Source organism: Somniosus microcephalus, chromosome 5 (genome assembly GCF_052327205.1).
Source record: "Somniosus microcephalus isolate GS21.2 chromosome 5, FLI_Smic_1.0, whole genome shotgun sequence".
NCBI lineage: Eukaryota > Metazoa > Chordata > Chondrichthyes > Squaliformes > Somniosidae > Somniosus > Somniosus microcephalus.
Window position 1 is genome coordinate 122,668,020 of NC_140991.1, and position 27,253 is coordinate 122,695,272.

General features: G+C 45.5%; 1 protein-coding gene across 20 annotated transcripts in view; it reads right to left on the reverse strand.

Annotated features, from left to right (window-relative positions):
• Positions 1–27,253, reverse strand: part of LOC147117288 (poly(rC)-binding protein 3) — a 676,376-nt gene that overhangs the window by 222,077 nt on the left and 427,046 nt on the right. For 4 of the 20 annotated variants that reach the window (XM_085988151.1, XM_085988152.1, XM_085988138.1 and 1 more), the window contains exon 1: positions 1,720–1,923. The exons of 9 other annotated variants lie outside the window; for them this stretch is intronic. The gene's annotated coding sequence lies outside the window, so the exon portion shown is untranslated. Of the gene's footprint in view, positions 1–1,719; positions 1,927–27,253 lie in introns of those variants that run through there. 7 more of the 20 variants (XM_085988155.1, XM_085988154.1, XM_085988153.1 and 4 more) reach the window with 5 other exon arrangements.

The window sequence follows — 27,253 nt, forward strand, 5'->3', positions numbered from 1 at the left end:
TTGCTTTGCACCCCATCAGTGCCCTCTTAGGGCGCTAATGGGAGGCGCTAGGCAACCAAATTTTTCCCCCATTATCTTTTTTCGGAGGGTTAGAAAGCCTAAGAGCAGAACTAAATATGGACTAAATGTGATTTCAGGAAATTAGCAGTCAGGAATGTTGGCCCCTATGTGTTATCCTAAATATACTGAATAAACCTAACTTTTCAACTAAATTCTATTGGTTAGGATTTGCCGCTTAATCCTAAAACCCATATGACCTATTTTTATATATGAATACTTGCTCATTTTTTAATTCCATGAGATTATCATTTTAAAGGCTTACAAAGGGAGATTTATTATTTAATCTATATACAGTGTATATCTAGAATGGCAGCACCAATTAGAAAATGTTAAACTTTGGTTTGTATACAGACTATTTCCAATATTTTAATACTTGGATTATGTAAGTATATAATAAAAGATAAATAGTAATTAGAAAAAAAAGTTATTGTAGAAGAAACAGCTTAAGGTAAGGTTATTTTTAAATGCAACAAACAAAAATGTTGTGTTCTATATTTTATTTTAGCATTTCAATTGTTTAACTAATGCTCATATTGTCTCAGGAAATAAAACAAATATCCAAAACAAATATTTGTCTTTATAAAAAGCATTTGAATTTGTGAAATAAAATAAAATAAAAAAGCAGAATCCAAGTACCCACCAGTGACTGCAGTGAAAAGGGTCAACAGAGAAAGCTACTGTAAAAGACTAAGGTTTTTTTTAAAGGGAGAGGAAGATCAGATCGCCTTTGCTCAAAGGATAATGCATATTACAAAATGGCTCTCAATTTTCGCATGAAACTATTAAAGATTTTTTGTTGGTAGTGTTCTTCCTACCTTTTCAATAGAACATGCAAGGAAAACTCATACAAGGTATTTTCTCAGCAATTGCTCTTAGTGTAGTAAATTATGAATGTTTCAACTTTTCCAAAGTGAACCTAGACCACACATTGTCACTGCCCATCCAGCAGCACATTCCTACAACACATATACATTTATTGATTGACACCCTGTATTTATGCTCAACTCAAACTATTCATTAAATGGATTTGTTAAAATATTAACTTTTGATGCTTTTACTTGCCATTGAAACATCATCAGGGCAGTACTTAGGCACCATTTTAAGCATCTTTGTTTTGAATAGTTTAACAATAGGTTCTTTGTTTCTTCATGATTCCGTACATTCACTGAAAAGACAGCAAACTATTGTATTTAAAATAATAAATTCCAGCTGTTTATTAATTATCCCAATGCCTCATTAAATAACATTAACAGTTAAGACAGTAATGTGTAAATGAAATGCTGTCAAAGTGGCACAGCAGCGTATAAGAATGTACTCTTTTGCCAATATTTCTCTTTCTATACCAATTGTATAAACAGAAATGTAATCTCCTTTTGCAGCAAAGGTGGCATGCAGATTCATGTATCTATAAGGCAGTTGGCAGAAAAGGTTGACAGCATTAAAAAACATAAAGTTTCGAGGGCTCACCCTTGCATATGTTTATTGAAACATGTATCAGCCCTTAGAAGCTTAAGATCTTATATAAAAAAATGCTTATTCTGTTAAGAAGGGATAACTATTAGTAACAGCAGCAACAGAAAATAATAACATTGAAGTCAGTTTAAAAGATGTAACACTACATCAATAATAGATACATGAAATCAAATTAAAATTACTGACCTGCCGAGATGTTTCTGTACTGTCGTCCTAATGAAATGTAAATACTGTCTTACTATTGCTCCTCCACTGCTAGGACAAGCGTGGTCCCTATTTGTCTGACAATTCCGAGTGTGGACAGATGGACAGGAGCCCAAAGCCCTGCTAGTATGAAGGAAGCTTTGCTGTTCCTAGCTTAGCCCTTGGCAGATAAGCCTGAGTCAGGCACAATGAGCTCACAACCTCTTATCCAATCATTTAAATTAGTGCCACATGAGAAGATCTGCCCAAATCTGCTCAGTAAAGGACCAGAGGGTAGGACAATCGGCTTCAAAACTGACCAGGAGTAACCATGAATGAACCAATGCTTTGCAGCTGTGATATTTCAGATGCGTCTCTTAAAAATATCTTAGTGCTTTGAAATACAGTATCTGAATTTACAGGAGATAGAAAACTCTTATAGAAAAATTCCTTTCAGTTGTAACAGCTGTTTTCTTACAGTGAATGTTCCTAAGTGGGAGAACAAGAAAAGTCTAACATAGATATTATATTATCAGTTTACTTTCACACGTCTCTGGCCCTGAAGTAAAGGTCATGCTTTTTTTTCTGTAGAAAATGTTCCTTTTCTGAAGATAAAGAAGCATTCAGTTCAGCAATTAAATGAATAAATAAATGAATCAGCAGAGCAGAAGTGGCAGATTTAATTACTGCTCTGAGCTAAAGTGTAACTAATTATGGGGTCCATGAACTGCATGCCACCATTTTCCCAAGCACACTTGATTCTCTTAAACCAGACAATGGCAGAAAATAAGCAGACAGATAATAAACTGAAAAGAAACCAGATGTCTTAGAATCATTACCGATTTGAATATGTTTCATTAAAAGAAATTAACTAAATTGCATACTGTAGATAAAATCTGCTTTATCTGATTTTAAAATATGGTAATATTACTGGAATATTTATGTATCAGGTTTAAAAAGTGCAAGGCTAACATTCTCACTTTGTTATTTGTGTTTCTTCTGCAAATCTCTGCTGTTGTAGACCATAGAGGACAGCTGGATTATTATGCTTGTGCGTAACAGGTGATAAAAGTATGATTTATGTTTTATAAAGTCTATACTCATTTATTTTGTTAAAATACTGGGTTAAGTGCATAGTCTTTGGTTTATGCTTCAACATTTAAAGAGATTGGAAAACATTTGCTTGCATAGCAATGAAGTAAGTCAGCTTCACATGCTTCCAACTCGCAAACTCTCAGGATTGTCACCATGTTACAAGTAATAGAAGACAACAACAGGCCCAGGAGTTTCTGCTTTGGGCACAATTAGCGATCCTGGTGCAAATTGTGCTCAAACTTGCGCTAGTTTTAAGAAGTTTTTTTTTGCTCAAGTTTCTGCTCAGCCACAGTACACTGACAATGGAGTGGGTAGCTATTGAATCCAGTGGCAGGGGCACTAATCAAGCAGGCTTCTCCGTGCTGTATGCTTTTGAGCTTTGAGTGTTGTTGCACCTACCTAGGCATGTGGTCAGCAGTCCATCATACTCCTGACTGGAGCCTTCTAGATGGTGCAAAGGCTTTGAGGGATTAGGAGATGAGCCACTGATCACACAGTATCCAGTTGTAGCCATGGTGTTGCTATGTTTTGTCTGGTTAAGTGTCTTGTCAGCAGTTACCCCCAAGATGTTAATGGTGGGAGACTTGGTGATTGGGATGCTGTTGAAAGTCAGGAGGAGGTGGTTGGGTTTTTCCTTTTTAGAGATGATCATTCTTTGGCACGGATGTTATTCATCACCTGTTGTTCAGGTCCTGCTGTAGGCAGGAATGGGCTACTTCATTATCGGAGGAGTTATGAATGGAAATGAACATTGTGTAACTGACAGCAAACAGTTCCACTCCTGGCCTTATGACAAATAGATGGCTATTATAGCAAGCAGCTGCAGATGATTGGGCCCTGGACACTGGTCTGAGAAACTGATGTAGCAATGTCCTTGGCTTGATGATTGGCCTCTGACAGACCAGTTAAGATTCCAGCAGCTGGAGTATTTTGCTTTTGACTCCCATTGATCTGGGAAACATGAAGATTTGGGCTGACAAGTAGCCATTGAACTGAATTTTGCAAGGACACCTTGGTACCATTTATAGTCGAATGCTCTCTTGATGTCGAGGGCAGTTACTCTCACCTCTCCTCTGGCATTCAGCTCTTGCGTCCAAGTCTGGTTCAAGGCTGAAGTGAGTTCTGGAACTGAATGGTTCTGTCAGAACTCAAACTGAGCATCGGTGAACAGCTATTGGTAAGTAGATGCTGTTTGATGGCACTATTGATGACTCCTTGCATCACTTTATGATAAGTATATCATAACCAGGATGTTATCAGGGCCCATAGCCTTCACTATGTCCAGTGCACTCAACTGCTTCCTAATGTCATGTGGAGTGAATTGAATTACCTGGGCACTGGCATCTGTGAAGGAGATCAAGTAGGCTTGTCCACTTGACACTTGTCTGAAGACATAGAAACATAGAAACACAGAAGATAGGAGCAGGAGTAGGCCATTCGGCCCCTTAAGCCTGTTCTGCCATTCAATGAGATCATGGCTGATCATCCAAATTCAGTACCCTGTCCCTGCTTTCTCCCCATATCACTTGATCCCTTTAGCCTTAAGAAATATATCCAACTCTTTCTTGAATATATTTAATAAGTTAGCCTCAACTGCCTTCTGTGGTAGAGAATTCCACAGGTTCACCACTCTCTGGGTGAAGAAATTCCTCCTCATCTCAGTCCTAAATGGCTTACCCCTTATCCTTAGACTGTGACCCCTGGTTCTGGACTCCCCTGCCATTGGGAACATCCTTCCTGCATCTAATCTGTCTAGTCCTGTTAGAATGTTATAAGTTTCAATGAGATCCCCTCTCATTCTTCTAAACTCTAGCAAATATAAGCCCAATCGACCCAATCTCTCCTCATACGTCATTCCTGCCATCCCAGGTATCAGTCTGGTGAATCTTCGCTGCACTCCCTCCATGGCAAGAACATCCTTCCTCAGATAAGGGAGACACTTTCAAACCTTTCAGCCTGGTCTCTTGCACTCACATGCTGGGCTCTACTGTGTTTGAGGATTGGGATGTTCATGGAGTCTCCTCCTCCCATGAATTACCTGATTGTCAACCTCCATTCTTCAGTGGATGTAGACTACAGAACTTTGCACTAATCTATTGGTTGTGGGACATCTTGGCTCGGTCTATAGCCTGCTGCTTTGGGTGTTTAGCCTTGTGTTGCAGCTACACTAGATTAGTACCTCATTCTAATGTATACCTGGTGCTACACCCGATGCACTCTTCTACACTTTGCATTGAACCAATGTTGGTCTTCTGACCTGATCGTGATTGAGGAGTGAGGGATGTGCTAGGAACTGAGGTTACAGATTGTGGTGGTATGTAATTCCGCTGCTGCTGGCCCAAAGTGCCTCATAGAGTCCCAAATTTGAACTGCTACACCTGGCCTTAGTCTCACACTTAGCACGACAGTAGTGCCACATGGAGGATGGAGGATGTCTTCACAGTTTAGATGAGACTTCGCCTTCACAAGGACCATGAGGTGGTCACTCCTACCAATGTTATCATGGACTAATGTGTCTGTGACAGGTAGGTTCATGCTGATAAGGTTTAGTAGGTTACTTCCCAAAGTTGGTTCCCTCACCACCACAGGACACATCCAGGGATTATAATGAATTATAACATTCAGTCCGTAAGGGTGACCCCGAGCTTCCTGTCGCCTGTCACTTTAATTCTCCGCTCCACTCCCACTCTGACCTCGGCCTCTTACACTGTTCCAATGAAGCTCGACGTAAGCTCGAAGAACAGCACCTCATCTTTCGATTAGGCACTTTACAGCCTTCTGGACTCAACACTGAGTTCAACAATTTCAGACCATAACCTCTGCCCCCATTTTTTCAGGCGGTAGCTATTGATGATTCTGCCAACCCCATTTGCAACATTTAATCTCTCCTGCCTTCCACCCTAGCACAGACCGTCTCTTTTGTTCCTTCCTCCCCTCCCCCCTCCTTTCTCTGCCTCTGCACCTGCTTAAAACTTGTTACATTCCTAACTTTTTCCAGTTCTGACGAAGGGTCACAGACCTGAAACGTTAACTCTGTTTCTCTCTCCACAGAAGCTGCCTGGCCTGCTGAGTGTTTCCAGCATTTTCTGTTATTTCAGATTTCCAGCATCCGCAGTATTTTGCTATTTACTATAATGAAGTAGTCTGTGATGTTAGCTGATAGATACAATTCTCTGAATAGGACTATGTCAGGCTGTTGCTTGACTAGACTGTGGAACAATGTGGACACCAGTCCAGAGATGTTAGTGAGGAGGACTTTACAGGGTCCATAGCGCTGAGATTGCCTAAGTCTTGTCCTGATATAATGTCTGCGTCTTTTTTGAGAGATTCAATGGGCAATCCCTTCAGCACTGACCCCACTGGAGGTTCTGGGGTCAGTGGGAGGTCATCTCATTTGAATGTAACAGGCAGTTTAAGCACCACTTTGGCAACATCTGTGGCACCTGCTTGCCGATGTTGGACTGAAATTCCAGTGCCCACCAGCTCTTGGCGGCTCGGGTTGCCCATGCACCCGCCCGCCAGACCCAGGCCATTATCATTTCAGCAACCCTGAGCAAGGAGATCCACATACAAATATCTTTTAAAATATCATAAGAACATAAGAAATAGGAGCAGGAGTAGGCCAATTGGCCCCTCGAGCCTGCTCCGCCATTCAATAAGATCATGGCTGATCTGATCCTAACCGCCAATCCACTATGACAGGACTATCTCCTGAATCTAACAGAATTAGACACACGAAACAGGAGCAGGATCAGGCTACCCACAGGGCCATGACCGATCCGAACCTAGACTCATGTCCAAATTCCTGCCCGCTCCCCGTAACCCTTAATTCCCTTTACTTCTAGGAAACTGTCTATTTCTGTTTTAAATTTATGTAATGATGTAGCTTCGACAGCTTTTTGGGGCAGCATATTCCATGGACCTACCACCCTCTGAGTGAAGTAGTTCCTCCTCATCTCAGTTTTGAAGACCATCCTGGTCTTTGGGGATCTAGGCCGCTTGCCTGGTCTGGACTCCACTGATGGGGCCAACATTCACCCTTGTAGATGCCAATATGTCTCCACTCAGTAGACGTACCAGCCTCCACAGATACGCCAGGTCCCACTGCAGCCTGAGGAGTGGGAGACAGGTAAAGTCTGGGGTTCTTATAATCAGTGATTGTTTAAATTATTTAAAGGGCAAAAGATTCCTTTCAGTAATCTTTCAGATTCATAAATATCAACAATGGAACTTTTCCGGGTGCCTACCTCGCTTCCAGTCAGTATTTGCATTGTGCAGCGTTATTTGATTACTGCCCATATGACTGGAATATGTTAAGTGGAGTTGGAACGATGGAAAATAAAGTCTGCTCCAGATAGTGCATTCTCAAAAATAGAGTGGTGACAAAAACAAAACAAAGCAAATCAGTGGTGACATTGCCTAGTAAAATATTTTTCATGCTGTGCTTTCCCAGAAGACGGATACAATCATGCTAGATGGGGATAGGAATCCAGCCACGATGACTAGAAGAAGGATAGGATTCCTGAATTTCAATGTTGGGCCAGATCTCCACACTGGCTAGTACACCAGTCATTAATGCCAGAGTACCGTAAAGCATACAATTACGTAAATCGTGATATTACTGCCAGAGAAACATCTAAGTTGCTGCAGTGGAGTGTCCTAATGCCAAATCAAGAGGAAATTATTCTATTAATGTCTAATAACTTGAAACTCTGCAACACTCAAGAGTGTTACGCCATTAATTCCCATAGAGATTTATACCGTTGTTCCAGGGTTTCCGCAGACCTTCTGCCAAAGTTACGGCAGACGATCGGGAGAACGCTCAGAAAAATTCAACCCCCAAGAGCAACAGTTCTTGATAAGTAAACATACCATACGGCATGGCACTAATCCATACAAACCAGGGAAGATCCTAGATTTGATCTCGAGACCGTGTTGAATTAATTACCCTCAACCAAGACAGCAGTTGGCTTTAGCATACACAGGCTATAATGCAGAAGTACTTATTGAGGTTAAGAAAAGACTTAATTTACTACAAGGAGCTCAAACACCATATTAATCAATAATAGTCATAGAATCATAACTGCACAGAAAGGAGGCCATTTGGCCCATCGAGTCTGTGCCAGCTCTCTGTAGAACAAGCCAGTCAGTCCCATTCCCCCCGCTCTATCCCCGTAGCCCTGCAAGTTTATTTCCCTCAAGTGCCTATCCAGTCTCCCCTTGAAGACATTGAGTGTCTCCGCTTCCACCAATTCCGTCGGCAGCGAGTTCCAGGTCCTCACCACTCGCTGCGTAAAAAAGTTTTTCCTCACATCCCCCTGTATCTCGTGCCCAAAACCTTAAATCTGTGTCCCCTAGTCCTTGTACCATCAACTAGTGGGAACAGCCTTTCCCCGTCTAGCCTATCCAAACACATCATAATCTTGTACACCTCTATCAAATCACCCCTCAACCTCCTTTGCTCTAGTGAAAACAAATCCAGCTTCTCCAACCTGTCCTTGTAGCGAAGATCCCCCATCCCCGGAACCATTCTGGTAAATCTCCTCTGCACCCTCTCAAGGGCCTTCACATCCTTCCTAAAGTGTGGTAACCAGAACTGGATGCAATACTCTAGTTGTGGCCTAACCAGCGCTCTATAGAGGTTCAGTATAACCTCTCTACTTTTGTACACAGTACCTCTATTTATGAAGCCCAAGATCCCATATGCTTTGCTAACCACTCTCTCAATATGTCCTGCCACCTTCAGGGACCTATGCACATTAATTCCCAGGTCCCTCTGTCCCTGCACACTCTTTAAAACTGTGCCATTAAGTGTATATTGCCTCTCCCTGATCCTTCTGCCAAAATGCATCACCTCACACTTTTCTGTATTAAATTCCATCTGCCACTTGTCTGCCCATTCTGCTAGCCTTTCTATGTCCTGTTGCAGTCAATTGGTATCATCCTCACTGTTTGCCACACCCCCAAGTTTGGTGTCATTGGCAAATTTAGAAGCTCTACTCTGTATTCCAATATCCAGGTCATTTATATATATATATATATATATCTATCTCAAAAAAAGCATTGGCCCCAGCACAGACCCTTGGGGAACACCACTGTCTACCATCCTCCAGTCTGAAAAACAGCCATTTACCACAACTCACTGTTTTCTCTGCTTAAGCCAATTCCTTATCCAAGCTGCCACTGACCCACCTATTCCATGAGCCTCAATTTTGTTAACCAGCCTTCTATGTGGTACTTTGTCAAACGCCTTCCTAAAATCCATGTAGATAACATCCATTGCATTCCCTTCATCAATCCTCCCTGTTACTTCATCAAAAAATTCATTTAGATTAGTCAAACACAATCTGCCTTTTACAAATCCATGTTGGCTCTCCTTAATTAGCTTAAACCTCTCCAAGTGCCTGTTAATTTTTTCCTTGATTATTGTTTCTAAAACTTTACCCACCACTGATGTTAATCTGACCGGCCTGTAGTTACTAGGATTGTCCTTACACCCTTTCTTGAACAATGATGTTACAATTGCCATTTTCTAATCCTCAGGCACCTCCCTGCATCTAGGGAAGATTGGAAAATTATGGCAAGCCCTTCCGCTATCTCCTCCCCCAATTCCCTTAGCAACCTGGAATGCAAGCCATCTGGACTGGGTAACTTATCCATTCTAAGCATACCCAGCCTTTCTAGAACATCCTGTCTATCAATTTTCACCCCTTCTATTGCTTCTAACTTTTCCACTTTTACCGATATTTTGTCAGCATCCACCTCCTTAGTAAACACCGATACAAAGTATTCATTGAGTATTCTAGCCTTGTCCTGCGCTTCTCAGCATATATCACTTTCTTTGTCCCACCCCACCTCTTACTACCTGCTTACTGTTTACATGCCGGTCGAAGATTTTTGGGTTCCCTTTTATGTTAACCGCCATTCTACTCTCATATTCTCTCTTTGCCAATCTTATTTTCATCTTCACTTACCCTCTCAACTTATTGTATTTGGTCTGGTTCTCCCTTGAAGAATTCACCTGACATGCATCATACACCCTCTTTTTTGTTTCATCATCTTCTGTATCTCCCTTGTCATCCAAGGAACTCCATTTAATATCCAAAAGGACATGGACCCCGTAAAATCTTTTTAGTCTGCTCTATTCGATGAAAAATAACTGCACATCACTTTTCAATAAAAATGTTTTTTTTTTTTTAAATCATTTGACTTTTGTGTGAAGTAGTATAATATAACTGATTCCTTCAGTTAATGACTCCTGCAATGGTGGTCTGAGGCTACCCCTGCATTAAATAACAGATCATTTTGTGATTTTTGCTCTAAAAACAGCATTGTTGCCAAATTGTAGCTGTGTTGGAGAGTTCCAGCAGTGGCTTCAGTGCCTTTTGATTATTCGACATACCTACTGTAATGTGGGATGTTGAAGTTAGGTTATTTCTATACTGCGGGATTCACTTCGCAAAGAAAGAAAAGCACAAAGCCTCTTGCACACCAATACAGTTCAACTTTAAAGCAACTTTTATCATTTAAAATAGAGAAGATTCAAAGTGTACTTTACGAACATTCTTACGAATGAATACATAACTTTTCAGTTACAATACTGAAAATTGAATTCATTTTGAATCCATTGCTGTACAAATCTAATTATATTTCCCACAATTAGCATTTTATTACTTGTATTACATTACTTACTGACTTTTTATTAAATTTGACAACAACATATGCAAGATCCTACGCCGTAATTCAGTCTATTTGTCATCGACTGCACAATTTATTTTACTCTTTCTAAGGTTGACCGAAGTCTTCATTATTTTATATATTTACAGTTTGCGGCACCACTGATTTGTGATGTATATACATATACACACACAAAGGGGCTACAATTCTGCAGAAGTTCCTATAGTTTCCCACTATAAATTCAGTGGAACCCCAGGGAACGGCAGCTAGTTTCAGGAGTTTCCTCACTTGTAAGTGAAAGAACTTCAGCCTGCCCCTTACAATGCAAATGGCGGGCAGGGGGAAGGACGCCAGACAAAGTCTCCCTAAACCGTAAGTTCCTGCTCTTGCTCTACAGTTGGGACCCAATGTTTGTATGGTGCCTGATACACCTAGTGAGTGGAGTCATACCAGCCTCCACAAGAGCATATGTGGACCATACCGGTGGGGGTCCAAGCCAGGAGTTTCTGTGAACAGGCAGGCAGATGCTACAGATGCAGCTGAAGTGATGCTGTTACCACCTGCCTCATGTTAATGAGGCGCCTTGCAACTGACCCCACAAATTCTGGTGAGATCAGCACTAGAGAGGACAATTTATATGATCTCAGTGTAAATCGACAGGATTGTGTCCCAAGAAATTTTTTAAGTTTCGGAAATGAATTTTCATGCGATTTCAAGGCCAGCTTGTCCAAACATTGACTGAGATGAGCCTTTTCCTTCTCGCCCCAACCTCAATCCATTGGGAAAACTTTTATCTTTAATGGTCTTGATGGGCCTTCAGTAACCACAAAACTAGAAGTTATAGACTTAAACAAGTTGGCTTTTAATCACTAAGATCAGAGCTAACATCTCAACATGCCGACTGGTTCACAGGAATGAGTCATACAGAGCCTGGGATCTTTATGTAAGAGAAGTCAGGGGCGGAGCCAAGAGCCAAGACCTGGAACCTTCCAGGTTAGTCGGGAAAGAGGAAGTGAAACTATACACCGTGGGGGAGGGTAATATACATGAGTGCAAAACGAATAGAGAATCAAGACAAACAGATTTCATTACATTCACCCCTTCTATAGATTTAGTCCATCGGGGTGATGTTTCTTAAAAGTTGATATAAGTGAGTCTGTCAGGAGGTTTTGCAGTTCTCAGGGATCGGCGCAAATCCACTAGGGGAGTGGATTCTGGTTCCTCCGCTGTCCGGGCCTCCGCAGTGTCTTCCAGGTTATCTGCATTGCCCTCCAGGTTAAAGTTGGGTATTGATACCTCTGGGCGTCCTGTCTCTTTGTAGTGTAGGTCTTCATCGGGTAGTCTCCCATCGTTCTCTCCGCTCCCCGAGGGAGCGAGGTCCTTTATGGAAACAGTGTCCTCTCGCCCATCAGAGTATTCGATATAGGCGTACTGAGGGTTTGCATGGAGGAGCTGTACCTTTTCCACAAGGGGGTCTGTTTTATGGCCTCTCAGGTGCTTCCGCAATAATACTGTCCCCGGAGACGTCAGCCACGCGGGTAGAGATATGCCTGAGGTGGATTTCCGGGGGAAAACGAACATCTTTTCATGAGGGGTAGCGTTAGTGGCAGTACATAACAGAGACCTTATGGAGTGGAGCACGTCTGGGAGGACTTCCTGCCAGCGGGAGGTCGGAAGGCCTTTTGACTTTAAGGCTAACGTGACAGCCTTCCAAACAGTAGCATTCTCCCTTTCCACTTGCCCATTACCCCGGGGGTTGTAGCTAGTGGTTCTGCTAGTGGCTATCCCCTTCGAGAGCAAGAACTGGCGCAGCTCTTCACTCATGAATGACGTCCCCCTATCGCTGTGTATGTAGTTCGGCATGCCAAACATGCAGAATAGATTACAGAGACACTTGATGACCGTGGCACTGGTCATGTCTGGGCAGGGAACGGCGAAGGGGAAGCGGGAATATTCATCAATGATATTGAGGAAGTATACATTACGGTCGGCAGAGGGAAGGGGTCCCTTGAAGTCCAGACTTAGGCGCTCGAATGGCCGTGTGGCTTTGATAAGGTGTGCACGGTCAGGCCTGTAGAAACGAGGCTTGCATTCTGCACAGATGCGGCAGGCTCTGGTCATTGCCCTGACCTCCTCGATGGAGTGGGGCAGATTGTGGGACTTTATAAAATGGTATAGTCGGGTGACCCCTGGGTGACAGAGGTCATTGTGGAGACCCTGTAATTTGTCCGTATGAATGCTGGCACACATTCCCCGTGATAGGGCGTCTGGGGGTTCATTAAGGGCTCCCGGCCTGTACATAATATCATAGTCGAACGTGGATAGTTCGATCCTCCACCTGAGTATTTTGTCATTCTTGATTTTCCCCCTTTGTTTGTTATTAAACATGAAAGCCACCGACCGCTGGTCGGTGAGCAGGGTGAAACGTTTGCCGGCTAGGTAGTGTCTCCAGTGCCGCACTGCCTCCACCATAGCCTGTGCCTCCTTCTCAACAGAAGAGTGCCTGATTTCAGGTCCCTGAAGGGTTCGGGAGAAGAAGGCCACAGGTCTCCCAGCCTGATTGAGGGTCGCAGCTAAGGCAAAGTCTGACGCATCGCTTTCGACTTGAAAGGGAATGTATTCGTCCACTGCACACACTGCAGCCCTTTCAATGTCCTGTTTAATACTGGTGAAAGCCTCCCGAGCTTCAGCTGATAGTGGGAAGGACGTCGATTTAATGAGGGGTCGGGCCTTATCAGAGTAATTGGGCACCCATTGGGCATAATACGAAAAAAATCCCAGGCACCTTTTAAAGCTTTGGGATTGTGTGACAGGGGCAGTTCCTTTAGGGGGCGTAATCGGTCAGGGTCTGGTCCAATTACCCCATCTTCCACCACACAGCCGAGGATACAGAGACGGGTTGTGTTGAAGACACATTTGTCTTCGTTGTAGGTTAGATTTAGCTTTAGGGCAGTTTTTAAAAATCTCGCAAGATTTAGATCGTGGTCTTGCTGGTTGTGCCCGCAGATAGTGACATTGTCCAGATAGGGGTAGGTAGCTTGTAGTTTATTCTCGTCAACCATGCGGTCCATCTCACGTTGGAAGACCGAGACCCCATTTGTTACTCCGAAGGGCACTCTGAGAAAATGGTAGAGGCGCCCGTTCGCCTCGAAGGCGGTGTATGGGTGGTCCTGCGTTCTAATGGGGAGCTGGTGATACGCGGATTTGAGGTCGATAGTCGAGAAGACTCGGTATTGCGCAATCTGGTTGACCATTTCTGATATGCGGGGTAAAGGGTAGGTGTCCAGCTGGGTATAAATATTAACAGTCTGGCTGTAGTCAATTACCATCCGTTTCTTTTCGCTATTTTTAACTATGACTACTTGGGCACGCCACGGGCTGGTACTGCATTCAATAATGCCTTCCCACAGGAGTCTGTCCACTTCCGCCTTGATCAAGTGTCTGTCTTCCAGACTGTACCGTCTACTTTTGGTCACTATGGGCCAACAGTTCGGAGCGAGATTAGCGAATAAAGAGGGCGGGCTGATTTTTAAGGTTGATAGGCCACAGACTGTGAGTGGCGGCTGGGACCCGCCATATGCTAGCGTGACACTTTCGTGGTGGCACTGGAAGTCCAGACCCAAGATTACATTAACACAGAGTTCTGGCATCACGAGGAGTTTAAAATCCTTGTAGTCCGTGCCTTTTACAGTCAGTGTTACCACACAGTAGCCCAAAATGTCCGAAGTGTGGGGCTTAGCAGCCATAGCAATTCTGCTCCGTGTAGGGGTTACCGTTAATGAGTGCCACCGTACCAGGCTAGGGTGGATAAAACTCTCGGTACTCCCACAGTCAATTAAACATTTAGTTAAATTCCAGTTTACCTGTATGTCCATCATGGATTTTGTCAACGGGTGTGGCCTGGATTGATCCACCGTGATCGAAGCCACTGTTGGGTCCTGGGCGGCTGTTGAGTCGGGAAAAGATGGTGGATCCCAAGATGGCGGCCCACACGGCATGCACGAGGCGGTGATGGAGTTGGAAATCGGATTCCCCCTGCAGACTTTGCTAAAATGCCCCTTTTTCTTACATTTGAAGCATGTAGCGTCCTTCGCTGGGCATCGTTGTCTGGGGTGCTTGGCCTGGCCGCAGAAGTAGCATTTCGGGCCTCGAGACATTGCCGCTGTAGTAGGACTCCTGGGTGAACTTCTGTGTGGGGACTCCGGCGGCGTAGAGCTGGTCTGAGACCTGGATGGGGAAGATGGCTGATTCCAAGATGGCGGCCCCCTCGGCGCGCACGAGGCAGTGAGGGCCGCATGGCCGGAAGAATAAGAGTCAGAGTTTCTCTGGGCCACGTCCAGCGATCACGCAGTGGCCACTGCCTTTTTTAAGTCCAGGACCTCCTTCTCCAGCAGTCTCTGCCGGATATAATTCGATTTGAGGCCCGTGATGAAGGAATCGCAGACCAATTCGTCAGAGTACGCGTTGGCCGTCACGGCCTTGCAGTTACAGTCCCGGACCAGGTCCTTTAGGCCCTGTAAGAAATCGTCCATTGATTCCTCTGGTCGCTGCCTGCGTGTAGCCAGCAGATGTCTGGCGTACACTTCGTTTACCGGCCTCTGGTATTGGGCCTTCAGGATAGTGATGGCCTCCATGTAAGAGGTGGTGTCTCGGATGAACGAATAAATCCAATGACTTACGTGAGTAGTCAGTAGACTCAGTTTATCTACCTCGCTAGCGGATGAGGCCCCCGCGAAGAGTTCGAAGCATTTGAGCCAGTGTCCAAATTGATTTGATGCTTCAGCAGAATGTGGATCCAAGTCCAGATGCTCTGGTTTTAGGAGTTGATCCATCCAAGTATTCTTTAGTGATTAAAATTGATGGGCCTTCAATAACCACAAAACTAGAAGTTATAGACTTAAACAAGTTGGCTTTTAATCACTAAGATCAGAGCTAACATCTCAACACGCCGACTGGTTCACAGGAATGAGTCATACAGATCCTGGGATCTTTATGTAAGAGAAGTCAGGATCGGAGCCAAGAGCCAAGACCTGGAACCTTCCAGGTTAGTCGGGAAAGAGGAAGTGAAACTATACACCGTGGGGGAGGGTAATATACATGAGTGCAAAACGAATACAGAATCAAGACAAACAGATTTCATTACAGGTCTGGAGCGGAGCTTTGTGCACCAGAAGCACATATTGGTATTCAGATGCAAACTAATTTATGACTGATATGCCATCAATAACTCAAAGACAAGGATTCAACTGAAGGCTTTTAATCACGAAGAACATTGCAGCATTGCAGGTCTTCCCACATCGGGTTCGTCTGGTAGGAATGACTCATACAGCTCTTGAGACCTTTATATGGCAAAAGACAGGGGCGTAGCCAATACACACAATAGGAACAAAAGGGGGCGGTTCAGACAATACAAGCAGATAAAACACATGGGCTGATGAAGGCATATATTTCATCACATTCACCCCTTCTACAGATTTAGTCTGTCCGGGGGTGTGATAGTCCTTCCTGAACGTCGCAACAGAACCTCGGGTTCCGACCGAGAGTCCGTGGTGCCCTCCTGGGCATACCCATGTGCTGGGGGTGTTTCAGGTACTTCTGGGGGTGGTGAGGATACCTCTGGGGATGGTGGAGGTTCTTCTGGGGGTGGTGGAGATGGGTCGTCGTCGTCGCTTCCTGCCGAGCCGAGGTCCTTTATGGACACGGTGTCTTCACGCCCGTCGGCGTGCTTGACGTACGCATACTGTGGGTTTGCATGGAGTAGGTGTACTGCCTCCACGAGGGGATCCATTTTGCGGCCCCTCACATGCTTCCGTAACAGGACTGTCCCTGGGGTGGAGAGCCACGAGGGTAGGGATACTCCTGAGGTTGATTTGCGGGGAAAAACAAACATCTTTTCGTGAGGAGTGGCGTTAGTAGCAGTACACAGTAGCGACCTTATCGAGTGGAGTACGTCTGGGAGGACCTCCTGCCAGCGGGAGGTGGGGAGGCCTTTAGACCTTAGTGCTAAGGTGACCGCCTTCCACACTGTCGCGTTCTCCCTCTCCACTTGCCCATTACCCCGGGGGTTATAACTAGTGGTCTGACTCGTGGCTATCCCCTTTGACAGCAGGTATTGGCGCAGTTCATCGCTCATGAACGACGCCCCCCCTGTCAGTGTGGATGTAGTTAGGCATGCCGAACGTGCAAAACAGGTTGCCGAGGCACTTGATGACCGTGGCACTGGTCATATCTGGGCAGGGGTAGGCGAATGGGAAGCGGGAGTACTCGTCCACAATGTTGAGAAAGTCCACATTGCGGTCGGTGGAGGGGAGTGGTCCCTTGAAATCTAAGCTCAGGCGCTCAAATGGCCGTGTAGCTTTGATCAGGTGGGCTCGGTCGGGCCTGAAAAAACGGGGCTTGCATTCCGCACAGGTGCGGCAATCCCTGGTCATAGACCGGACCTCCTTGATGGAATAGGGCAGGTTACGGGATTTTATAAAGTGGAATAGCCGGGTGACCCCCGGGTGGCAGAGGCCATTGTGGAGGCCCTGTAGCCTGTCCCCCTGGATGCTGGCACACATCCCTCGTGATAGGGCATCGGGGGATTCGTTGAGGGCCCCCGGCCTATATATTATGTCGTACTCAAACGTGGAGAGTTCGATCTGCCACCTGAGAATTTTGTCGTTCTTGATCTTCCCCCTCTGTTTGTTGTTAAACATGAAGGCTACCGACCGCTGGTTGGTAAGCAGGGTGAAGCGTTTGCCGGCTAGGTAGTGCCTCCAGTGCCGCACTGCCTCCACTATGGCCTGGGCCTCCTTCTCTACCGAGGAGTGCCTGATCTCGGGCCCTTGGAGGGTTCTTGAAAAAAAGGCTACGGGCCGCCCATCCTGGTTGAGGGTGGCTGCTAAAGCGAAGTCGGACGCATCGCTTTTGACCTGGAAAGGGATGTTTTCGTCCACTGCCCGCAGCGCGGCCTTCTCAATGTCGTGTTTAATGCTGTTGAAGGCGGCGTGGGCCTCGGCCGTGAGCGGGAAGGACGTTGATTTCAGGAGGGGATGGGCCTTGTCGGAATAATTGGGGACCCATTGGGCATAATAGGAGAAGAACCCCAGGCACCTTTTCAGGGCCTTGGGAGTGTTTGGTAGGGGTAGCTCCCGTAGGGGGCGCAATCGGTCGGGGTCCGGACCGATTTCCCCGTTTTCCACCACGCAGCCCAGGATACAGAGGCGCGTGGTGCTAAAGACACACTTATCCTCGTTGTAGGTGAGATTGAGTCTGAGGGTGGTTTTCAGAAATCCCGCGAGGTTCGAGTCGTGGTCTTGCTGGTCGTGGCCGCAGATGGTGACGTTGTCCAGGTATGGGTAGGTGGCTGTTAACTGGTTCTCATCGACCATGCGGTCCATCTCCCGCTGGAAGACCAAGACCCCGTTCGTTACCCCAAAGGGGACTCTGAGGAAGTGGTAGAGACGTCCGTTCACCTTGAAGGCGGTGTATGGACGGTCCTCCGGCCTAATGGGGAGCTGGTGGTATGCCGATATTAGGTCGATGGTGGAAAACACCCAGTATTGCGCGATTTGGTTAACCATATCCGCTATGCGGGGCAGAGGGTAGGCATCTAGCTGGGTGTATAGATTAACCGTCTGGCTATAATCTATCACCATCCGCTTCTTTTCGCTACCCTTAACTACTACTACCTGGGCGCGCCACGGGCTGGTACTGCATTCGATGATACCCTCCCGCTTGAGTCTTTCTACTTCCGACGCAATGAACCGTCTATCCTCCCAGCTGTACCGCCTACTCTTGGTCGCTATGGGTCGACAGTTGGGTGCGAGGTTGGCGAACAGAGAGGGCGGCTTGACCTTCAGGGTAGCCAGACGGCACACTGTGAGGGGCGGCTGGGACCCACTGTAGGTAAGCGTGATACTTTGGTGGTGGCACTGGAAGTCCAGATCCAAGATCATGCTCACACAGAGATCTGGCATTATCAATAGTTTAAAATCTCTGTAATCATTGCCTTTTACCGACAACATAACCGCGCAGAAACCTGTAATTTTTGAGGTATGAGTCTTATCGGCCATGGCGATTTTGCCCTGTGTGGGGACTATCGTTAGTGAAGGTCGTTTTACCAGGCTAGGATGAATAAAGCTTTCGGTGCTCCCGCAGTCAATCAAGCATTTAACCTTGTTCCCGTTTACCTCTATGTCCATCATCGATTTAGACAACGGATGCGGCCTGGATTGATCCACTGTGATCGAGGCCACCAGTGGGTCCTGGAGGTCCGTGTAGTCGGGGCAAGATGGTGGACTCCATGAGGGTGGACAAGATGGCTTCCAAGTTGGAGGTGGGGTTCCCTCTGCAGACTTTGCTGAAATGTCCTTTCTTCCCGCATTTAAAACAGGTGGTGCCCTTCGCTGGGCACAGATGCCTGGAGTGTTTGTCCTGGCCGTAGAAGTAGCATTTCAGGCCCCGATGCATCGCGGCAGTAGTGGGGCTCCTGGGTGGAGGCTGGGGCTCCGATGGTGCTGGGCTGGCCTGAGACCTGGGAGGTGAAGATGGCTTCCAAGATGGCAGCCCCCACGGCGCGCACGAGGCGGAGTGGGCCGCGTGGCCTGGGGAACAGGATTCAGAGTTCTTCTGGGCCATATCCAGCGATCGCGCTATATCTATAGCCTGTTTTAAGTCCAGTCCCTCCTTTTCAAACAGTTTCTGCCGAATGTAATTTGAACTGAGGCCCGCAATAAGGGAGTCTCGAATCAGCTCCTCCGTGTACACGATGGCAGACACGGCCTTACAGTTACAGTCTCTGCCCAGTACTTTTAGGCTTAGTATAAAGTCCTCTAGTGACTCACCATGCCGCTGCGTGCGAGTAGTCAGAAGATGCCTGGCGTACACCTCGTTTATTGGCCGCACGTAGTGGGCCTTCAGAATGGTGCAGGCAACCCCGTAGCTGGTGGCATCTTGGATGAGAGGGGAGACCCGATGGCTCACCCAGTTTCGCAGGATTCCCAGTTTCATGTCTCCGTTAGCGGTTGCGGCTGCTATGGCGGTGGATGAGTTTGCAATGAAAAATTCGAAGCATTGGAACCAGTATCCGAACTGTGTGGCTGCGCCTGAGGCATGGGGGTCCAGATCCAAGCGCTCTGGTTTCAGGAGTCGATCCATCTTGGTGTTTTAGTGATTAAAATTGATATGCCATCAATAACTCAAAGACAAGGATTCAACTGAAGGCTTTTAATCACTAAGAACATTGCAGCATTGCAGGTCTTCCCACATCGGGTTCGTCTGGTAGGAATGACCCATACAGCTCTTGAGACCTTTATATGGCAAAAGACAGGGGCGTAGCCAATACACACAATAGGAACAAAAGGGGGCGGTTCACACAATACAAGCAGGTAAAACACATGGGCTGATGAAGGCATATATTTCATCACAATGACCCCACACAATTTTTCAGCAATAAAAGGCAATGGACAGCAAATGATAGGGTCATGAATCAGATCTGTACCCAAATTCTCAATATTCATTCCCAGTGTGAAAAGTTCTGCATTTGGAACATGAAAGATGAAAATTTATCCCAAAATGTTATGTTTACATTAAAATCTAAAATTGCAATTTATATCCTTCTATCAAGGCAATGTTTGCAGGAGAATTGTTCATTTTTCTACAATATTTCATAATAAAGCTTCTTGGGGGTTAAATTGGGCCATGTAACGCCCGTGTGCGGCCACCTAAGATTTCAAAATGGTGTCCAAATTCCGTGTGCACACTTCCGATGGGAAGTGTGCTGGACGTAGGATTGCCAACTCTGGTTGGAAGCATTCCTGGAGGTTTGATCACGTGACATCCCGCCCCCGCATTATTTAAAGGGATAATAAACTACTTACAGGTTAGTTGCTGGATTATTTCTTCTGGTTGCTGGTGCAATCATACACATTTTTGGAGATTTCCTTTACTTGTCTAATGTTTCAGTACTCTATTTGGAGTGGTCTGGCTGGTCTTGCAGTACTTTTTTGGTCATTTAAAATATTGTGCTGAAAAGAAGTTGCTACCAGACATGGGTGGCCTGAATCATTGATGGAATCATAGAAATTTATGGCACAGAAGGAGGCCATTTGGCCCATCATGTCTGCGCTGGTCGAAAAAGAGCTATCCGGCCTAATCCCACTTTCCAGCTCTTGGTCCGTAGCCTTGCAGTTTACGGCACCTCAAGTGAATATCCAAGTACTTCTTAAAAGTGATGAGGGTTTCTGCCTCTACCACCCTTTCAGGCAATGAGTTTCAGACCTCCATCACCCTCTGGGTGAAAAAAGTTTTCCTCAACTTCCCTCTAATCCTTCTACCAATTAATTTAAATCTATGCCCCCTGGTTATTGACTTCTCTGCTAAGGGAAATAGGTGCTTCCTATCAACTCTGCCTAGGCCTTTCATAATTTTATACACCTCAATTAAGTCTCTCTCCTCAGTCTCCTCTGTTCTAAAGAAAACAATTCCAGCCTATCCAATCTTTCCTCATAGCTAAAATTCTCCAGTCCTGGCAACATCCTCGTAAATCTCCTCTGTACCCTCTCTAGTGCAATCACATCTTTCATGTAATGTGGTGACCAGAACTATATGCAGTACTCTAGCTGTGGCCTAACTAGTGTTTTATACAGTTCAAGCATAACCGCCCTGCTATTATATTCTATGCTTTGGCTAATAAAGGAAAGTATCCCGTATGCCTTCTTAACCATCTTATCTACCTGTCCTGCTACCTTCAGGGACCTGTGGACTTCACTCCAAGTTCCCTCTGTTCCTCTACATTTCTCAGTATCCTACCATTATGTGTGCATTTCCTTCCCTCCTCAAATACATTACCTCACAATTCTCCAGATTGAATTCCATTTGCCATTGTTCTGCCCACCTGACCAGTCCATTGATACCTTCCTGCTGTCTACAGCTATCTTCTTCACTATCAACCACACGGCCAATTTTTGTATCATCTGCAAACTTCTTAATCATGCCCCCCACATTGAAGTCTAAATCATTGATATATACCAAAAAAAGCAAGGTACCTAGTACTAAGTCCTGTGGAGCCCCACTGGAAACAGCCTTCCAGTCACAAAAACACTCGTCGACCACTACCCTTTGCTTCCTGCCACTGAGCCAATTTTGGATCCAACTTGCCACTTTTCCTTGGATCCCATGAGCTTTTACTTTTTTGACCAACCTGCCATGTGGGACCTTGTGAAACGCCTTGCTAAAATCTATGTAGACAATATCAAATGCACAACCCTCATCAACCCTCCTCGTTATCTCCTCAAAAAATTCAATCAAGTCAGTCAGACACAACCTTTGCTTAACAAATCCATGCTGACTGTCCTTGATTAATCTGTGACTTTCTAAATGATGATTTATACTGTCCCTCAGAATTTTTTCCAATAATTTTCCCACCACTGAGGTTAGGCTGACTGGCCTTTAATTACTCAGTCTTTCCCTTTCTCCCTTTTTAAACAATGGCACAATGTTAGCAGTCCTCCAATCCTTTGACACCATGCCTGTAGCCATTGGAAAATGATGGTCAGAGCCTCCACTATTTCCTCCATTGCCTTTCTTAACAGCCTGGGATACATTTCATCCGGGCCTGGTGATTTATCTACTTTCAAAGATGCGAAGCCTCTTAATACTTCCTCTCTCTCTTTATGTTGATTCCATTTAATATTTCACACTCCTCCTCCTTAACTACAACATCTACATCGTCCCTCTCTTCTGTGAAGACTAACCCAAAGTATTCATTCAGAACCATATCCACGTCTTCCGCCTCCACACATAGGTTACCTTTTTTGTCTCTAATAGGCCCTACTCTTTCCTTATTGTCTTGCTCTTTATGTATTTATAAAACATCTTTGGGTTTTCTTTGATTTTACTTGCCAATATTTTTTCATGCCCTCTTTTTGCTTTCTTAATTTCCTTTTTAATTTCACCCCTGCACTTTCTATACTTCTCTAGGCTTTCTGTAGTATTGAGCTCTCAGTATGTGACAAAAGCTTCCCTTTTTCCCCTTATCCTACCCTGTATGCTCCTTGACATCCAGGGGGCTTTTGATTTGGGAGTCCCACCATTTTTCTTTGTGGGAACATATTTGCTCTGGACCCTTCCTATCTCCTCCTTGAATGCCTCCCACTGCTCTGACACTGATTTACCTTCAAATAGCTGTTTCCAGTCCACTTTTGCTAAATCACATCTCAGCTTAGTAAAATTGGCCTTTCCCCAATTGAGAACTTTAACATCTGGTCTATCTTTGTCCTTTTCCATAACTATGCTAAATCTAACTGAATTATGATCACAACCACCAAAATGCTCTTCCACTGATACCCCTTCCATCTGCTCAGCTTAATTCCCTAAGACTAAGTCCAGAAGTGCCCCCTCTCTTGTTGGGCTCGTTACGTACTGGCTAAAAAAGTTCTCCTGAATGCATTTTAAGAATTCTGCACCCTCTATTCCTTTTACACTAATTCTATCCCAGTTAATATTAGGGTAGTTGAAATCCCCTACTATTACTGCCCTGTTGTTTTTGCACTTCTCAGAAATTTGCCTACATATTTGTTCTAAAGCCTGGTATGGCTTCCTCTGGGAATTGAGCATGACTGGGAAAATAAAGAGAGGCCATGCAGAGCAGGACAAGTTGTTAGAAGAGGGAGGAGGAGGAAGGGGAGCAGGGCACTCAGCAGGGGGCCATATCCACATAGAGTCCACAGGGAGCAATTCTCTTACCTTAAGTTTAGTGACAACCAATGCTTGAAACATCTTAAAGAGGTTGTGAGTGAAGTCTGTCAACTACTGCAGCTACAACTGCAGTGTCAAAGCAGGGCAAGGACAGCATTGCTTGTAGCTGTCAAGGTGACCTTGGCTCTTAATTTTTATGTCTCTGGCTCCTTTCAGCCTGCTGCTGGAGATATAAGTAACATCTCGCAGTCTGCAGTGCACTGTTGTAGAAGGAAGGTCACTGAGGCTCTCGATACAATGAGAAACACTTCCATCTCATTCCCTCTTGCCAGAGACAAGCAGGAAGAGTGAGAACAAGGGTTTACATGGATTGCAGGCTTCCCCATGGTTCAGGGTGCCATTGACTGCATGCACAATGCCTTGCGTGCGCCTCATCGCAACTCGGTCATATTCATCAACAGAAAGGGATTCCACTCCCTCAATGTGCAGCTGGTGTACAACCACAGACAGTGCATTATGCAGGTGAATGCCCGTTATCCTGGCAGCAGTCATGATTCTTTCATTCTGCGGCAATCCTCTGTTCCACCTGTATTTGAATCAGCATGGCAAGTCAAAGACTGGCTACTGGGCGACAATGGTTATCCCCTCATGACACAGCTCATGACTCCGGTCAGGAACCCACATAAACGTGCACAGCAGGCCATGAGAGCCATGCTGCCACATGGAACATTATAAAGCACACCAACGGCATCCTCAACCAACGCCTCCGCCACCTGGACCACTCTGGAGGAGCTCTGCAGCACTCAGCTGAGCAGGTATCAAGATTTGTGGTAGTACACTGCATGCTGCCACCACCTATGAGGAGCAGAAGGATGAGGAAGAGGAGGAGGAGGAGGAAGTGGAGGAGAAGGAGGCAGAAGTACAAGAGGAAGTGAAGGAAGAGGAAGCGACATTACAGTGTAAATAGCTCCTTTCAGTCAGGGCTGCACAGGATCAGATTATTCATGATTGAAAGCAGTAACCTCAACTGCACCTCCCTATTCACCAACAGTCCCACAGTCCTTACCTTTCCTCTATTACTGACCATCACATCATCCTCTTTCTGACAACACAAAAATAAAAACCACCACCAAATGCAAATTCAAATCCAATGTTATATATTCACTCATTAAATAATGTATATAAAATGAAACTAATCTCCCTTGTGGATTCCCTTAGTATTTGTATTCCATGTCCCTTTACCTTACCTCATGCCCCTATGAGGTGCTTCCTCAGTGGCAGCAGCATGGGAGGTGGAAGGTTGCTGACATTCAATTGAGGAGACTGCAGATGGCCTTGGATGTCAACCGTGAGCAGCTCTCGACCTCACGGGCCCAGCTTCAGACTGCACCATCTCAGCCTGGGCTGCAGCAATCTGGCTGACTAACAGGCAACAGCAAGGACACTGGCAGAGTGGCAAGGGTGGGAGCAGGAATACTGCCATCCTGAGAGAGGACAGCAGGTTCCTTCTTGTTCCATGGAGCCACTGCCACTCCCCCAAGGCGACGCATCAGCAATCCTGGTTATCTGTTGGAGAACAGATTGCTGGACTGATGTGATGCCCTGGAAGCCCCTTTGAATAGTGGTATTGAGAGCCACAATATAAGCACTGCTAGCTTGCAAAGCAGCAGTCTGAGATTCCAATGCAGCACTCAGACCTTTGATAGAAGCTGTTTGTGCTGCAATTGAAGTTGTGACATCGGCCATTAGACTCCTGCCATTGACCTCCATGGCTATCTGCTCCCACTGCCTTTTAATCGTGTGTCTGGAGAACATCTCTCCTGCTTTCCACCTCCTCCACCAAGATCTCCAGTGCAGTGTCTGAAAACCTTGGAGCCCGCTCTCTCCCATGTTGTGCCATTCCTCACTGTTTCCAAGGACACATTCACTTCCTGCACGATTCCCAGCACCTGCTTCCGCCACAATGCACCTCCCCTTTAAGAGGTGCAGGCTAGCTTTAAGTGGTGCTAGGAAGTAATGATTTTGGGCCCCCTGCTGATGTATGCAGCCAATGAACAGTGTGGTTGGTGTTGGCTGCATGCAGAATTCATTATAATAAGCAGGCAACACGATGTTGGCGTGCTGCCTGCATTTCAATCAATGGGCACGGGTTAGTCATGCATTGCAATTCCCTAGCCCATTTTCGGGACTATCCAATTTAGCCCCCTATGTCTCCCCACTTTCTTCTATTTGGCCACCACTTCCCTGATCATGCTAGCCAGCCACTGCAGCAAACCTCTTTTGAATACACTGTCTCATCCAACAGCTCGGTGTCACATGATGCATTACAGCCTGCCACACTTAAATATTTATCAGTCGTCATATCTTCTCTAAATCCGACAGCTGAAATGGTAATATTCATTCCACCTGCCCTGCCATCACAATTGGATTTGTAACCTAACTGTTCAGCTGTCAACTCCACTGCAGGCTGCATTTTGTTTTAATAAAACACAAGTAGCTAGGCAGTTTCTTGTCATTTACATCAGCAATGCAGGGAAAAAGCTGTGAATCGATTAAGTCTTTATTATGAGCAGATCAATGGATATATGTGTGGAGCATTGGCGATAAGGTTCTCTGGGCTGAGGAGCCTGGCATTATGGCACTCACTATGTTTCCTTTAATTGATCAATTTAAGGGTCAGTTCTGTTACATAGAAACATAGAAACATAGAAGATAGGAGCAGGAGTAGGCCATTCGGCCCCTCGAGCCTGCTCCACCATTTAATGAGATCATGGCTGATCATCCAAATTCAGTACCCGGTACCTGCTTTCTCCCCATATCCCTTGATCCCTTTAGCCTTAAGAAATATATCTAACTCCTTCTTGAATATATTTAATGAATTGGCCTCAACTGCCTTCTGTGGTAGAGAATTCCACAGGTTCACCACTCTCTGGGTGAAGAAATTCCTCATCTCTGTCCGAAATGGTTACCCCTTATCCTTAGACTGTGACCCCTGGTTCTGGACTCCCCCGCCATCGGGAACATCCTTCCTGCATCTAGTCTGTCAAGTCCTGTTAGAATGTTATAAGTTTCAATGAGATCCCCTCTCAATCTTCTAAACTCCAGCAAATATAAGCCCAATCGACTCAATCTCTCCTCATACGTCATTCCTGCCATCCCAGGTATCAGTCTGGTGAATCTTCGCTGCACTCCCTCCATGGCAAGAACATCCTTCCTCAGATAAGGCAATCAAAACTGCACACAATACTCAAGGTGTGGTCTCACCAAGGCCCTGTACAACTGCAGCAAGACATCCTTGTTCCTGTACTCAAACCCTCTCGCTATGAAGGCCAACATACCATTTGCCTTCTTTACCGCCTGCTGCACCTGCATGCTTACCTTCAGCGACTGGTGCACAAGGACACCCAGGTCTCCTTAACAAAGCAAGACCTTCCTCACATTAAGTAATGCCTGTTGACATGAACAGTGTAGCCTAAGAACATAAGAAGTAGGAGCAGGAGTAGGCCATACCGCTCCTCGAGCCTGCTCCGCCATTCAATCAGATCATGTCTGAACTCCTACTTTAACTCCACTTTCCCATCCTATCCACATATCCCTTGATTCCCTTAATGCCCAAAAATCTATCGATCTCAGTTTTGAATATACTCATCGACTGAGGATCCACAGTCCTCTGGGGTAGAGAATTTCAAAGATTCACAACCATCTGAGTGAAGAAATTTCTCCTCATCTCAGTCCTAAATAGCTGATCCCTTATCCTGAGATGATGACCCCTATTTCTAGGCTCTACAGCCAAGTGAAACAGCCTGTCAGCATCTACCGTGTCAAGCCCTCTAAGAATGTTATATGTTTCTATGAGATCACCTCTCATTCTTCTAAACTCCAGAGAATATAGGCCCTTTCTACTCAATTTGTACTCATAGGACAGCCCTCTCATCCCAGGAATCAATCTAGTGAACGTTTGTTGCACCCACTCCAAGGCAAGTATATCCATCCTTTGGTAAGGCGACCAAATCTGTACACATTACTCCAGGTGTGGTCAAACAAAAGCCCTGTTTAATTGCGTAAGACTTCCTCACTCTTATAC